This window comes from Triticum dicoccoides, chromosome 3A, assembly GCF_002162155.2.
Source record: "Triticum dicoccoides isolate Atlit2015 ecotype Zavitan chromosome 3A, WEW_v2.0, whole genome shotgun sequence".
Classification (NCBI taxonomy): Eukaryota; Viridiplantae; Streptophyta; class Magnoliopsida; order Poales; family Poaceae; genus Triticum; species Triticum dicoccoides.
The window spans coordinates 729,901,481-729,916,868 of record NC_041384.1 but is presented as its reverse complement, the minus strand read 5'-3'; the positions used below and the strand labels follow the sequence as shown (position 1 = coordinate 729,916,868).

Below are 15,388 nucleotides of genomic sequence, written 5' to 3'. Positions count from 1 at the left end.
ATGCATAAAGAATTCACAAGAATATATATAATATACAGGTACAAAAACCTCTCCAATCTTACAAAGAAAGGAAAGAAAAAAGAGGAAAGCATGAAGCTTGTAGAACATTAGATCTTAGTCCTATGTCAGTAATCTTTCATTGATACACTTTTTTAATCTACTGATGAACGAATATTCTGGCCCATGAATCTTATGTGTCTTGGGAATCGTCTCTTGGCACACATCCCTCAAATATTTACCATCTGTCCACAAAGCCCTCGGCCTTTGAACTGATCCGATTTTGCTGTTTCTGCATCCAAAAAGAAAAGGATTGATCGACCCAGCTCAGTATTTTGACCGAATAGTCAACAACAAGTCGCAAAACTATCATTGAACATCACCAAACTTGCAAGAAACCAGGGAAGGGTGCAAGACCTATTCCTGAGCCTGTCATGACAATCACCACTGAAAGATCGGCAGGAAGTCTCAAGTTTGATTGCCTCACAGAAGTTGGAGCCAGTTGTCCTCCGACAAAAGTTGAAAGTGGCTCACCAGCTATTGGCTGTGTGAAGCACACTGTTTCCATTGGTGGCATTAAAAAGCCTAGGAAAAAATCTTGATAGTTTTTCTGCTTGAATTATTATTGTTAGAAATGATAGGTTTGTTCTGGAATGTCAGAGGAATTTGGCAGGATATCAAAAAGAGATTTGTTAGGGATTTAATTCTGGAAAGAAAGCTGGATTTTATTGGTTTACAAGAAACCATTAAAGCTGATTTCACTAAAAATGAACTACATAATTTGTGTGGTGGAAAGAATTTTGTATGGAATTGGTCACCTCCTAGAGGTAGATCTGGAAGTATTTTGGTGGGTGTTGATGATGATTTGCTGGATGTGGTACAAGTGCAGATTGAAGTTTACTTTGTTAGGATCTTGGTGTTTTGATAAAATTGTGAAATTTCGTTGGAACTTTCTTACTATATATGGAGATGCTCAAATTGATGGAAAATCTGCCTTTTTAGCAGAACTGTCCAGGGTGTATCATGATAATCCCCTTCCATGTTTGGTGAGTGGTAATCTTATTAGGAATAGCTCTGGAAATAAATAAAGCAAGTGAGAATGAGCAATGGAATTTTGTATTTAATGCTATTATTGAACATGCTGAATTGAGAGAGGTCCCTTAAATGGTAGAATGACTCCACATTTCTGGTAATACATCTATTCTTTGACTTTCAGGTAAAAAGACTCCACATAATTTTCAACCCCTAACAATATTCAACATTACAAGTAGACCCATGCAACAACGCACACCATCTATTGAAATGAAAAGCTGGGTGGCAAATGAGCCTTTGCATTACTTCTGCAAGAGCCTAACTTTCACACAGGGAAAAAAGGAAAGGGTAGAGAAAATAATTATGTAAAACTAAAAACCTGTCCTTCATTTCCTTTTTATAAGGCCTCGTCTCCACTTGTAATCAAGTTTTTTTGTACGAGTCAAGTAAATGAGATGCAATCTCGCGATCCATGCCTGCAATCTATTTGTCAATCATGTGAATATTGTACTGCTGGTACACCCTTGCCCTGTTCCCTTGCCACCACCATTGTTCTGCCTGTCTCTCACTGAACCTCCTCCGGCTGCAGCCACAAAGTCGAATACTGAAATGTTGAACCAGCTCAACACGAATGGGCGACAAAGATGAAAAGGTACGGGAGTGGATACAAAAGTTCTCTTTCGGATAGGCTTCGAATGTATTTACCTGAACTGAACTCGCTTGAGACTGTTAGCCCCTCCGGGCAAGGCAGTGAGAGTGATATAAACACCTGGTTCATCTTGCTCTACCCATTCAGCCTTGTGGTGGGATTCTGCATCTGGTGGTATACTTCCATTATTGGTTATTTCTGGATTACTTGCTTTGTTCCTAACAGAACTTGATCCATCAGAAACAAGCAACCCATCAGGACCGTCTGAAGTTTGTTCTTGTACCCCACAACTTTCCTGTGCTGCCCAAACTTTCGGTGACTATGGCGGATATGTCACTTGGTAAAGGAATTCCAGGAAGGTGTGGTAGATTGCCGTTCTCTGCTACTCCTCCAGGTAACGTCTCGGCCATCCCCTTCAACTATTATGGAAGAGAAACCCCACAGGCAAGAATGACAAAAGTTGTGCATGGATCATACCAGTGAGGGTGGAGGATGAAAACCGAATGGCTTAGGTAAAAGGAAGGCCATGATGGCAAACATAGCATCCATGTTCTTACGGGTTATACGCTGCTCCACCTGGATTAACTGTTGCGACAGGTGCCTAGAGTTGTAGAGAAGGCGAGCCAAGTTGGTCTCCTGGCAATCGGTGACGAGCTTCAAGGGAATTTTTTTTATATGAGACCAGGTCTCACGGTTAGCAGGTGAGACCCGCCCTGATGAATGACACGTGACATTTACAAATCTCAAAGCATCTAATCTCTCTCCCCCTGATTTCAAGTGGGGGTGGGGTAGATGCTTTGTGATTTGTGAATGTCACGTGTCATCCATCAGGTTGGGTCTCGCGTGAGACCTGGTCTCATAGAATTCTTTTCCGCTTCAAGGCCTCACCAAGGATCTGGTCCAACGCCTCAAGTGCGGCTCTCACCTCCAAGCTGTTCATTAGCTTCGTGTTATTCGGAAAATAATTCTATGAGACCAGGTCTCACGCGAGACCCATCCTGATGGATGACACGTGTGTTGGAAATATGCCCTAGAGGCAATAATAAAATGATTATTATATTTCCTTGTTCATGATAATTGTCTATTATTCATGCTATAATTTTATTATCCGGAAATCGTAATACATGTGTGAATACATAGACCACAATGTGTCCCTAGTGAGCCTCTAGTTGACTAGCTTGTTGATCAACAGATAGTTATGGTTTCCTGGCTATGGACATGGGGATGTCATTGATAACGGGATCACATCATTAGGAGAATGATGTGATGGACAAGACCCAATCCTAAGCTTAGCTCAAAGATCGTGTAGTTCGTTTGCTGTAGCTTTTCTGAATGTCAAGTATCATTTCCTTAGACCATGAGATTGTGCAACTCCCGGATACCGTAGGAGTGCTTTGGGTATGCCAAACGTCACAATGTAACTGGGTGACTATAAAGGTACATTACAGGTGTCTCCGAAAGTGTCTGTTGGGTTGGCACGAATCGAGACTGGGATTTGTCACTCCGTATGACGGAGAGGTATTTCTGGGCCCACTCGGTAATGCATCATCATAATGAGCTCAATGTGATCAAGTGGTTGATCACGGGATCATGCATTACGGTACGAGTAAAGTGACTTGCCGGTAACAAGACTGAACAAGGTATTGGGATATCGACGATCGAGTCTCGGGCAAGTAACGTACCGATTGAAAAAGGGAATTGAATACGGGATTGATTAAGTCCTCGACATCGTGGTTCATCCGATGAGATCATCGAGGAGCATGTGGGAGCCAACATGGGTATCCAGATCCCGCTGTTGGTTATTGGCCGGAGAGCCGTCTCGGTCATGTCTACGTGTCTCCCGAACCCGTAGGGTCTACACACTTAAGGTTCGGTGATGCTAGGGTTGTAGAGATATGAGTATGCAGTAATCCAAAAGTTGTTCGGAGTCCCGGATGAGATCCTGGACGTCACGAGGAGTTCCGGAATGGTCCGGAGGTGAAGAATTATATATAGAAAGTGTAGTTTCGGCCATGGGGAAAGATTCGGGGTCACCGGTATTGTACCGGGACCACCGGATGGGTCCCGGGGGTCCATCGGGTGGGGCCACCCATCCCGGAGGGCCCCATGGGCTGAAGTGGGGAGGGGAACCAACCCATAGTGGGCTGGTGCGCCCCCCTTGGGCCCCCCCTGCGCCTAGGGTTGGAAACCCTAGGGTGGGGGCGCCTCCACTTGCCTTGGGGGGCACTCCACCCCCTTGGCCGCCGCCCTCCCAAGGAGATCCCATCTCCTAGGGCCGGCGCCCCCCAGGGGGCCTATATAAAGGGGGGGGGGGAGGGAGGGCAGCCGCACCTTAAGTCTTGGCGCCTCCCTCTCCCCTGCTACACCTCTCCCTCTCGCAGAAACTCGGCGAAGCCCTGCTGCGATCACTGCAGCATCCACCACCATGCCGTCGTGCTGCTGGATCTTCATCAACCTCTCCTTACCCCTTGCTGGATCAAGAAGGAGGAGACATCATCCGCTCCGTACGTGTGTTGAACGCGGAGGTGCCGTCCGTTCGGCACTTGGTCATCGGTGATTTGGATCACGGCGAGTACGACTCCATCATCCCCGTTCTCTTGAACGCTTCCGCTTGCGATCTACAAGGGTATGTAGATGCACTCTCCTCTCGTTGCTAGTTGACTCCATAGATTGATCTTGGTGAAACATAGGGAAATTTTTTTGTTTTCTGCAACGTTCCCCGACAGTGGCATCATGAGCTAGGTCTATGCGTAGTTACTATGCACGAGTAGAACACAAAGTAGTTCTGGGCGTCGATATTGTCAATTTGCTTGCCGTTACTAGTCTTATCTTGATTCGGCGGCATCGTGGGATGAAGCGGCCCGAACCAACCTTACACGTACGCTTACGTGAGACCGGTTTCATCGACTGACATGCACTAGTTGCATAAGGTGGCTGGCGGGTGTCTGTCTCTCCCACTTTAGTCGGATCGGATTCGACGTACAGGGTCCTTATGAAGGGTAAATAGAAATTGGCAATTCACGTTGTGGTTTTGGCATAGGTAAGAAACGTTCTTGCTAGAAACCTATAGCAGCCACGTAAAAACTTGCAACAACAATTAGAGGACGTCTAACTTGTTTTTGCAGCAAGTGTTTTGTGATGTGATATGGCCAACGGCTGTGATGAATGATGAATGATATATGTGATGTATGAGATTGATCATGTTCTTGTAATAGGAATCACGACTTGCATGTCGATAAGTATGACAACCGGCAGGAGCCATAGGAGTTGTCTTTATTTTTTTGTATGACCTGCGTGTCATTGAGAAACGCCATGTAAATTATTTTACTTTATTGCTAAACGTGTTAGCCATAGTAGTAGAAGTAATAGTTGGCGAGCAACTTCATGGAGACACGATGATGGAGATCATGATGATGGAGATCATGGTGTCATGCCGGTGACAAGATGATCATGGAGCCCCAAGATGGAGATCAAAGGAGCTATATGATATTGGTCATATCATGTCACTATTATTTGATTGCATGTGATGTTTATCATGTTTTTGCATCTTGTTTACTTAGAACGACGGTAGTAAATTAGATGATCCCTCATAATAATTTCAAGAAAGTGTTCCCCCTAACTGTGCGCCATTGCGACAGTTCGTTGTTTCGAAGCACCACATGATGATCGGGTGTGATAGATTCCAACGTTCACATACAAGGGTGTAAGACAGATTTACACACACAATACACTTAGGTTGACTTGATGAGCCTAGCATGTATAGACATGGCCTCGGAACACAGAAGACCGAAAGGTCGAGCATGAGTCGTATAGAAGATACGATCAACATGAAGATGTTCACCGATGTTGACTAGTCCGTCTCACGTGATGATCGGACACGGCCTAGTCAACTCGGATCATGTTATACTTAGATGACTGGAGGGATGTCTATCTAAGTGGGAGTTCATTGAATAATTTCATTAGATGAACTTAATTATCATGAACTTAGTCTAAAATCTTTACAATATGTCTTGTAGATCAAATGGCCAACGTTGTCCTCAACTTCAACGCGTTCCTAGAGAAAACCAAGCTGAAAGACGATGGCAGCAACTATACGGACCGGGTCCGGAACCTGAGGATCATCCTCATAGCTGCCAAGAAAGATTATGTCCTAGAAGCACCGCTAGGTGACGCACCCGTCCCACAGAACAAAGACGTTATGAACGCTTGGCAGGCACGTGCTGATGATTACTCCCTCGTTCAGTGCGGCATGCTTTACAGCTTAGAACCGGGGCTCCAAAAGCGTTTTGAGAGACACGGAGCATATAAGATGTTCGAAGAGCTGAAAATGGTTTTTCAAGCTCATGACCGGGTCAAGATATATGAAGTCTCTGACAAGTTCTTCAGCTGTAAGATGGAGGAAAATAGTTCTGTCAGTGAGCACATACTCAAAATGTCTGGGTTGCATAACCGCTTGACTCAGTTGGGAGTTAATCTCCCGGATGACGCGGTCATTGACAGAATCCTTCAGTCGCTTCCACCGAGCTACAAGAGCTTTGTGATGAACTTCAATATGCAAGGGATGGAAAAGACCATTCCTGAAGTATTTGCAATGCTGAAATCAGCAGAGGTAGAAGTCAAAAAGGAACATCAAGTGTTGATGGTGAATAAAACCACTAAGTTCAAGAAAGGCAAGGGTAAGAAGAACTTCAAGAAGGACGGCAAGGGAGTTGCCGCGCCAGGTAAGCAAGCTGCTGGGAAGAAGCCAAAGAATGGACCCAAGCCTGAGACTGAGTGTTTTTATTGCAAGGGAAGTGGTCACTGGAAGCGGAATTGCCCCAAATACTTAGCGGATAAGAAGGCCGGCAACACTAAAGGTATATGTGATATACATGTAATTGATGTGTACCTTACCAGTACTCGTAGTAGCTCCTGGGTATTTGATACCGGTGCGGTTGCTCACATTTGTAACTCAAAGCAGGAGCTGTGGAATAAGCGGAGACTGGCGAAGGACGAGGTGACGATGCGCGTCGGGAATGGTTCCAAGGTCGATGTGATCGCCGTCGGCATGCTACCTCTGCATTTACCTACGAGATTAGTTTTAAACCTCAATAATTATTATTTAGTGCCAACTTTGAGCATGAACATTGTATCAGGATCTCGTTTAATTCGAGATGGCTACTCATTTAAATCCGAGAATAATGGTTGTTCTATTTATATGAGAGATATGTTTTATGTTCATGGTCATGCTCCGATGGTGAATGGTTTATTCTTAATGAATCTCGAGCGTAATGCTACACATATTCATAGTGTGAATACCAACAGATGTAAGGTTGATAATGATAGTCCCACATACTTGTGGCACTGCCGCCTTGGTCACATAGGTGTCAAACGCATGAAGAAGCTCCATGCAGATGGACTTTTAGAGTCTCTTGATTACGAATCATTTGACACGTGCGAACCATGCCTCATGGGTAAAATGACCAAGACTCCATTCTCAGGAACAATGGAGCGAGCAACCAACTTATTGGAAATCATACATACTGATGTGTGCGGTCCAATAAGTGTTGAGGCTCGCGGTGGCTATCTTTATGTTCTCACCCTCACTGATGACTTGAGTAGATATGGGTATGTCTACTTAATGAAACACAAGTCTGAGACCTTTGAAAAGTTCAAGGTATTTCAGAGTGAGGTTGAGAATCAACGTGACAGGAAAATTAAGCTCTTGCGATCAGATCGTGGGGGAAAATACTTGAGTCATGAATTTGGCACACACTTAAGAAAATGTGGAATAGTTTTACAACTCACGCCGCCTGGAACACCTCAGCGTAATGGTGTGTCCGAACGTCGTAATCGCACTCTATTAGATATGGTGCGATCTATAATGTCTCTTACCGATTTACCGCTATCATTTTGGGGCTATGCTTTAGAGACTGCTGCATTCACTTTAAATAGGGCTCCGTCGAAATCCGTTGAGACGACACCGTATGAATTATGGTTTGGGAAGAAACCTAAGCCGTCGTTTCTAAAAGTTTGGGGATGCGATGCTTATGTCAAGAAACTTCAACCTGAAAAGCTCGAACCCAAGTCGGAAAAATGCGTCTTCATAGGATACCCTAAGGAAACCATTGGGTATACCTTCTACCTCAGATCCGAAGGCAAGATCTTCATTGCCAAGAATGGATCCTTTCTAGAGAAAGAGTTTCTCTCGAAAGAAATAAGTGGGAGGAAGGTAGAACTTGATGAAGTATTACCTCTTGAACCGGTAAGTGGCGCAGCTCAAGAAAATGTTCCTGAGGTGCCTGCACCGACTAGAGAGGAAGTTGATGATGATGATCATGAAACTTCAGATCAAGTTGCTACTGAACTTCGTAGGTCCACAAGGACACGTTCCGCACAAGAGTGGTATGGCAACCCTGTCTTGGAAATCATGTTGTTAGACAATGATGAACCTTCGAACTATGAAGAAGCGATGGCGGGCCCGGATTCCGACAAATGGCTGGAAGCCATGAAATCCGAGATAGGATCCATGTGTGAAAACGAAGTATGGACTTTGACTGACTTGCCTGTTGATCGGCGAGCCATAGAAAATAAATGGATCTTTAAGAAGAAGACAGACGCGAATGGTAATGTGACCGTCTATAAAGCTCGGCTTGTCGCTAAGGGTTATCGACAAGTTCAAGGGGTTGACTACGATGAGACTTTCTCACCCATAGCGAAGCTGAAGTCCGTCCGAATCATGTTAGCAATTGCCGCATTCTATGATTATGAGATATGGCAAATGGACGTCAAAACGGCATTCCTTAATGGTTTCCTTAAGGAAGAATTGTATATGATGCAGCCGGAAGGTTTTGTCGATCCTAAGAATACTGACAAGGTGTGCAAGCTCCAACGCTCGATTTATGGGCTGGTGCAAGCATCTCGGAGTTGGAACATTCACTTTGATGAGATGATCAAAGCGTTTGGGTTTATGCAGACTTATGGAGAAGCCTGCATTTACAAGAAAGTGAGTGGGAGCTTTGTAGCATTTCTCATATTGTATGTGGATGACATACTGTTGATGGGAAATGATATATAATTCTTGGAAAGCATAAAGGCCTATTTGAACAAGTGTTTTTCAATGAAGGACCTTGGAGAAGCTGCTTATATATTAGGCATCAAGATCTATAGATATAGATCGAGACGCCTCATTGGTCTTTCACAGAGTACGTACCTTGACAAGATATTGAAGAAGTTCAAAATGGATTAGTCAAAGAAGGGGTTCTTGCCTGTATTGCAAGGTACAAGATTGAGCATGGCTCAATGCCCGACCACGGCAGAAGATAGAGAAAAGATGAGTGTCGTCCCCTATGCCTCGGCCATAGGGTCTATCATGTATGCTATGCTGTGTACCAGACCTGATGTAAACCTTGCCGTGAGTTTGGTAGGGAGGTACCAAAGTAATCCCGGCATGGAACACTGGACAGCGGTCAAGAATATCCTGAAGTACCTGAAAAGGACCAAGGAAATGTTTCTCGTTTATGGAGGTGACGAAGAGCTCGTCGTAAAGGGTTACGTCAATGCTAGCTTCGACACAGATCTGGATGACTCTAAGTCACAAACCGGATACGTGTATATTTTGAATGGTGGGGCAGTAAGCTGGTGCAGTTGCAAGCAAAGCGTTGTGGCGGGATCTACATGTGAAGCGGAGTACATGGCAGCCTCGGAGGCAGCGCATGAAGTAATTTGGGTGAAGGAGTTCATCACCGGCCTAGGAGTCATACCCAATGCGTCGGGGCCGATCAAACTCTTCTATGACAACACTGGAGCTATTGCACTTACCAAGGAGCCCAGGTTTCACAAGAAGACCAGGCACATCAAGCGTTGCTTCAACTCCATTCGTGAAAATGTTCAAGATGGAGACATAGATATTTGTAAAGTACATATGGATCTGAATGTCGCAGATCCGTTGACTAAACCTCTCCCTAGAGCAAAACATGATCAACACCAGAATTCCATGGGTGTTCGATTCATCACAATGTAACTAAATGATTGACTCTAGTGCAAGTGGGAGACTATTGGAAATATGCCTTAGAGGCAATAATAAAATGATTATTATATTTTCTTGTTCATGATAATTGTCTATTATTCATGCTATAATTGTATTATCCGGAAATCGTAATACATGTGTGAATACATAGACCACAATGTGTCCCTAGTGAGCCTTTAGTTGACTAGCTTGTTGATCAACAGATAGTCATGGTTTCCTGGATATGGACATGGGGATGTCATTGATAACGGGATCACATCATTAGGAGAATGATGTGATGGACAAGACCCAATCCTAAGCTTAGCTCAAAGATCGTGTAGTTCGTTTGCTGTAGCTTTTCTGAATGTCAAGTATCATTTCCTTAGACCATGAGATTGTGCAACTCCCGGATACCGTAGAAGTGCTTTGGGTGTGCCAAACGTCACAACGTAACTGGGTCACTATAAAGGTACATTACAGGTGTCTCCGAAAGTGTCTCTTGGGTTGGCACGAATCGAGACTGGGATTTGTCACTCTGTATGACGGAGAGGTATCTCTGGGCCCACTCGGTAATGCATCATCATAATGAGCTCAATGTGATCAAGTGGTTGATCACGGGATCATGCATTACGGTACGAGTAAAGTGACTTGCCGGTAACGAGACTAAACAAGGTATTGGGATACCGACGATCGAGTCTCGGGCAAGTAACGTACCGATTGACAAAGGGAATTGAATACGGGATTGATTAAGTCCTCGACATCGTGGTTCATCCGATGAGATCATCGAGGAGCATGTGGGAGCCAACATGGGTATCCAGATCCCGCTGTTGGTTATTGGCCGGAGAGCCGTCTTGGTCATGTCTACGTGTCTCCCGAACCCGTAGGGTCTACACACTTAAGGTTCGGTGACGCTAGGGTTGTAGAGATATGAGTATGCAGTAATCCGAAAGTTGTTCAGAGTCCCAGAGGAGATCCTAGACGTCACAAGGAGTTCCGGAATGGTCCGGAGGTGAAGAATTATATATAGGAAGTGTAATTTCGGCCATCGGGAAAGATTCGGGGTCACCGGTATTGTACCGGGACCACCGGATGGGTCCTGGGGGTCCACCGGGTGGGGCCACCCATCCCGGAGGGCCCCATGGGCTGAAGTGGGGAGGGGAACCAGCCCATAGTGGGCTGGTGCGCCCCCCTTGGGCCCCCTGCGCCTAGGGGTGGAAACCCTAGGGTGGGGGCGCCTCCACTTGCCTTAGGGGGCACTCCACCCCCCTTGGCCGCCGCCCCCCAAGGAGATCCCATCTCCTAGGGCCGGCGCCCCCCAGGGGGCCTATATAAAGGGGGGGGGAGGGAGGGCAGCCGCACCTTAAGTCTTGGCGCCTCCCTCTCCCCTGCTACACCTCTCCCTCTCGTAGAAGCTCGGCGAAGCCCTGCTGCGATCACTGCTGCATCCACCACCACGCCGTCGTGCTGCTGGATCTTCATCAACCTCTCCTTCCCCCTTGCTGGATCAAGAAGGAGGAGACGTCATCCGCTCCGTACATGTGTTGAACGCGGAGGTGTCGTCCGTTCGGCACTTGGTCATCGGTGATTTGGATCACGGCGAGTATGACTCCATCATCCCCGTTCTCTTGAACGCTTCCGCTCGCGATCTATAAGGGTATGTAGATGCACTCTCCTCTCGTCGCTAGTTGACTCCATAGATTAATCTTGGTGAAACGTAGGGAATTTTTTTTGTTTTCTTCAACGTTCCCCAACAACGTGGCATTCACAAATCACAAAGTATCCCCCACCCCCACTTAAAATCAGGGGGGAGAGAGATTAGATGCTTTGTGATTTGTGAATGCCATGTGTCATCCATCAGGACGAGTCTTACCTGCTAACCGTGAGACCTGGTCTCATACAATTTTTTCCATGTTATTCTGGTACTGTGACATCGTATTGTTAGGAATGAGCAACTAGCTTTACTGAGGACCAATGGCCAGTACATATACAGATGTGGTAAAATGCAGAAAAACCCCTTATACAATGGGGATGTACACAATGAACTATACACATCTAACACCCCCCCTCAAACTCATGGTGGATCAACAACACCGAGTTTGGAGAGGAAAAACCCATGCTGTGCTCGAGTCTGTGCCTTCGTGAAGAAGTCAGCCAACTGTAACTCCGAGGGCACATAGTGAAGAGCGAGAGTCTGATCCTGCACAGTAGCAAGCACAAAGTGGGCATCCACACCGATGTGCTTGGTGAGCTCATGCTTCACCGGGTCACGCGCAATGCTGATAGCACCGGTGCTGTCAGACAGTAGAGGAGTGGAGGTAGTAGCAGACACACCAAAATCCTCAAGTAACCACCGTAACCAGATCACCTCAGCCGTCAACATAGCCATGGCTCGCAACTCAGCCTCTGTGCTCGAGCGAGAAATTGCAGTCTGCTTCTTTGTCTTCCAGGCAATAAGAGAGCCACCAAGAAAGACACAGTAAGCAGACAGCGAGCGTCGATCAGAGGGATCACTGGCCCAGGTAGCATCAGAGTAGGCCTGGAGCTCAAGAGAGCTGGAGCGGGGAAAGAAAAGGCGCTGAGAGATCGTGCCACGAAGATATCGTAGAACACGAAGGAGATGACTATAGTGGACAGAGGTGGAAACAAACTGACTCAGGATGTGGACAGGATAGGAGATGTCAGGACGCGTAACTGCAAGATAGACAAGACTGCCAACAAGATGACGATAGCGAGTGGGATTAGGAAGAGGGTCACCATCAGAGGCACGAAGCTGAATGTTGAGCTCCATAGGAGTCACAACTGTACGCTCATCACTGAGAGCAGCGCGAGCAAGAAGACCCTGAATATATTTTTCTTGGGAGATGTAGAAGCCATCAGAGGTCGAGGAGATCTCAATCCCAAGAAAGTAGCGAAGTGGACCAAGATCAGTCATGAGGAACTGATCGCGAAGGCGAGCCTTAACAAAGGCAATATAGTCAAGGTCGTCACCAGTGATGATCATGTCATCAACATAGAGGAGGAGAAGAGTCCGACCATGAGGAGACGTGCGAACAAACAACGCAGGATCATGATCACTGGGCAAGAAACCAGCTGCAGTCACCACAGAGGCGAAGCACTCTGTTTAAGACCATAGAGAGAGCGGCGAAGTTGGCAGACCATACCATTAGGAGCGTAGTACCCCGGTGGTGGCTGCATATAAACCACCTCACGCAACTCACCATTGAGAAAAGCGTTCTGAACATCAAGTTGAGAGATAGACCACTGGCGAATAGAAGCCACATCAAGAAGAGTGCAGACAGTGGTCATGTGGGCCACAGGAGCAAATGTCTCATCATAATCACGCTCATGCTCCTGCTGAAAACAACGGGCCACAAGACGAGCTTTGTAGCGCTCAAGAGAACCATCAGAGCGAGTCTTAACCTTGTAGACCCACTTGCAGGTGATGGGACGGACACCGGAGGGAAGGGTAACCAGATCCCATGTGCCAAAGCGCTCAAGAGTAGCAAGCTCTTCGGCCATCGCAAGTTGCCATTCAGGATGAGTCATGGTAGTTCGGTAGGAAGTGGGCTCAGCAATAGCAGACATACCATACCGATCAGGGGAGTAGCGATCAGGCGGGGGGCGAGGCCGAGCACGAAGGTTGTGAACCGGGGGAGGCGGGAGAGGAGGTGCACCGGAAGGCTCGTCAAAGGAGACATCCTCAGTACGAGATCGACGAGTATAGTGGAGAGGAAACGATGAGAAGGGCGACAGACGGGAGATGATGGTGGAGAGGTGGAGGAGGAGGATGGAGAAGACGGTGTCGGTGGGGAATGAGAAGGAATGAGAGGTGCCGGAGGAAGAGGTGGCACATGAGGCACATAGCCGGGTGTGTCAGGAAGGAGCAAGAAAGAAATGTCGTCCACAGATAAACTCGAGGAAGAAGAACATGGGTAGTAAGAACGAGACTCGTCAAAAGTCACACGCAAGATGCGCAAGCAACGACCCACAGGATCCCAACATCGATAGCCCTTGTGCTCATCACTGTAGCCAAGAAAGACACACTCAACCGACTGAGCAGTCAGTTTGGTGCGTTCTCGTGGGGCAAGAAGGACATAACACACACATCCAAACATCTGAAGAGCGGAGTAGTCAGGGGAACGTCCAGTGAGACACTCCATAGGAATACCACCCTGCAAAGCAGTCGATGGCTGAATGTTGATGAGATAAGTGGATGCAGAAACAACATCAGCCCAAAAGTGAGGCGGAAGGGAAGCGGCAATCATCAGCGCACGAGCCGTTTCAAGTAGATGAGGATGCTTACGTTCGGCAACGCCATTCTGAATATGAGCACCAGGACATGAGAACTGGGCAAGAGTACCCTGTTCCGCAAGAAAACCACGCAAAAGCTGAGAGATAAACTCACCAGCGGAGTCAACACGAAAAGTATGAATGGGCGTGGAAAACTAGGTGTGAACCATGGCAGCAAAACGTTTGTATATAGAGAGAACCTCGCTACGAGATTTCATGAAGTAGAGCCAGGTGTGGCGAGAGAAATCATCAATAAACAGGATATAATAGCGATGACCACCTTTCGAATCAAAGGGGGCAGGACCCCAAACATCAGAATGAACTAAGTCAAAAGGACGCTGAGATACCGACTCACTGGTAGGATAAGGCAACTGGGTCTGTTTGCCAAATCTGCAACCATTACAATGTAAAGAAACATCTCCAGATACAGAGCCCAAGAGGCCCTGACGAACTAAGGAAGACAAGCGAGAGCCACAGATGTGACCAAGGCGATGATGCCACTGCTGGAAGGACGCAGACGAAGAGGCAGCAAGAGCATGGGAGCTGGCAAGAATGGTGGCAGCGGAAGGAACACAAAGCCAGTCAACCTCCCAAAGGCCCTCCGACTCACGGCGCCGGGGGCCAGCGCCAACCAAAGCCTTGGTGCGTCGATCCTGAATGGAGCAAGAGTCGGTATCAAGGATGACACGACAACCAGAATCAGTAAGTTGGGCAGCGAAAAACAGATTCATGGTAAGACGAGGAACATGTGAGACACTAGGAACAGAAAAAGAGGGAGTGAAAAGAAGACCACGACTAGCAACAGGAAGAGGTGTGCCATCGGCGGTAAGAACATTAACAGGCGAATCAAGAGGTTCGAGAGAAGACAACACAGAAGAATAAGAAGACATGTGGAAGGAGGCTCCAGAATCCAAAACCCACGAAGATGTACCTGACTGTGTAGATGCCTGCGGTGGTGGAGAAGTGGCTGCAGTCACAGCAGCAGCTGAACCAGTCGACGAAGACTCTGAGGAAGCCAGGAGGCGTTTGAGTCTCACAATGTCCTGGTCAGTGAGTGACGGAGTCGAGGAAGATCCAGGAGTCCCACTGGAAGAGGAGAGTCGCTGGTCTCGCTTCTTCTCACGGTAATCAGACTCTGGGTGACCGGGCCGAGAGCAGTAGCCACAGAAGGTGTCACGGCGCGAACGGCCCCTCTCAGTATAAGCAGGGCGACTCACCCTCCTGAAGGTGTGGGGAGGAGCGGTGGAGCGGTGAGCCGAGCAGATGACACAGGAGCCCGAGCAGCCAACACAGACGGGACCACCAGCAAACCAGCAGAGCGAAGGCGGGTCTCCTCAGCACGAAGCTCAGCAAGTACCTCCGAGATTGGAACACGACCACGAGCAAGCAAGTGAGCACGTCTGGGCTCAAACTCAGAGCGGAGACGAGATAAG

General features: G+C 47.2%; 1 pseudogene; it reads right to left on the bottom strand.

The window, feature by feature from the left end:
* Positions 1-1,452: 1,452 nt before the first annotated feature.
* Positions 1,453-2,088, bottom strand: LOC119273154 (annotated as a pseudogene).
* Between the last annotated feature and the right edge of the window lie 13,300 nt (positions 2,089-15,388).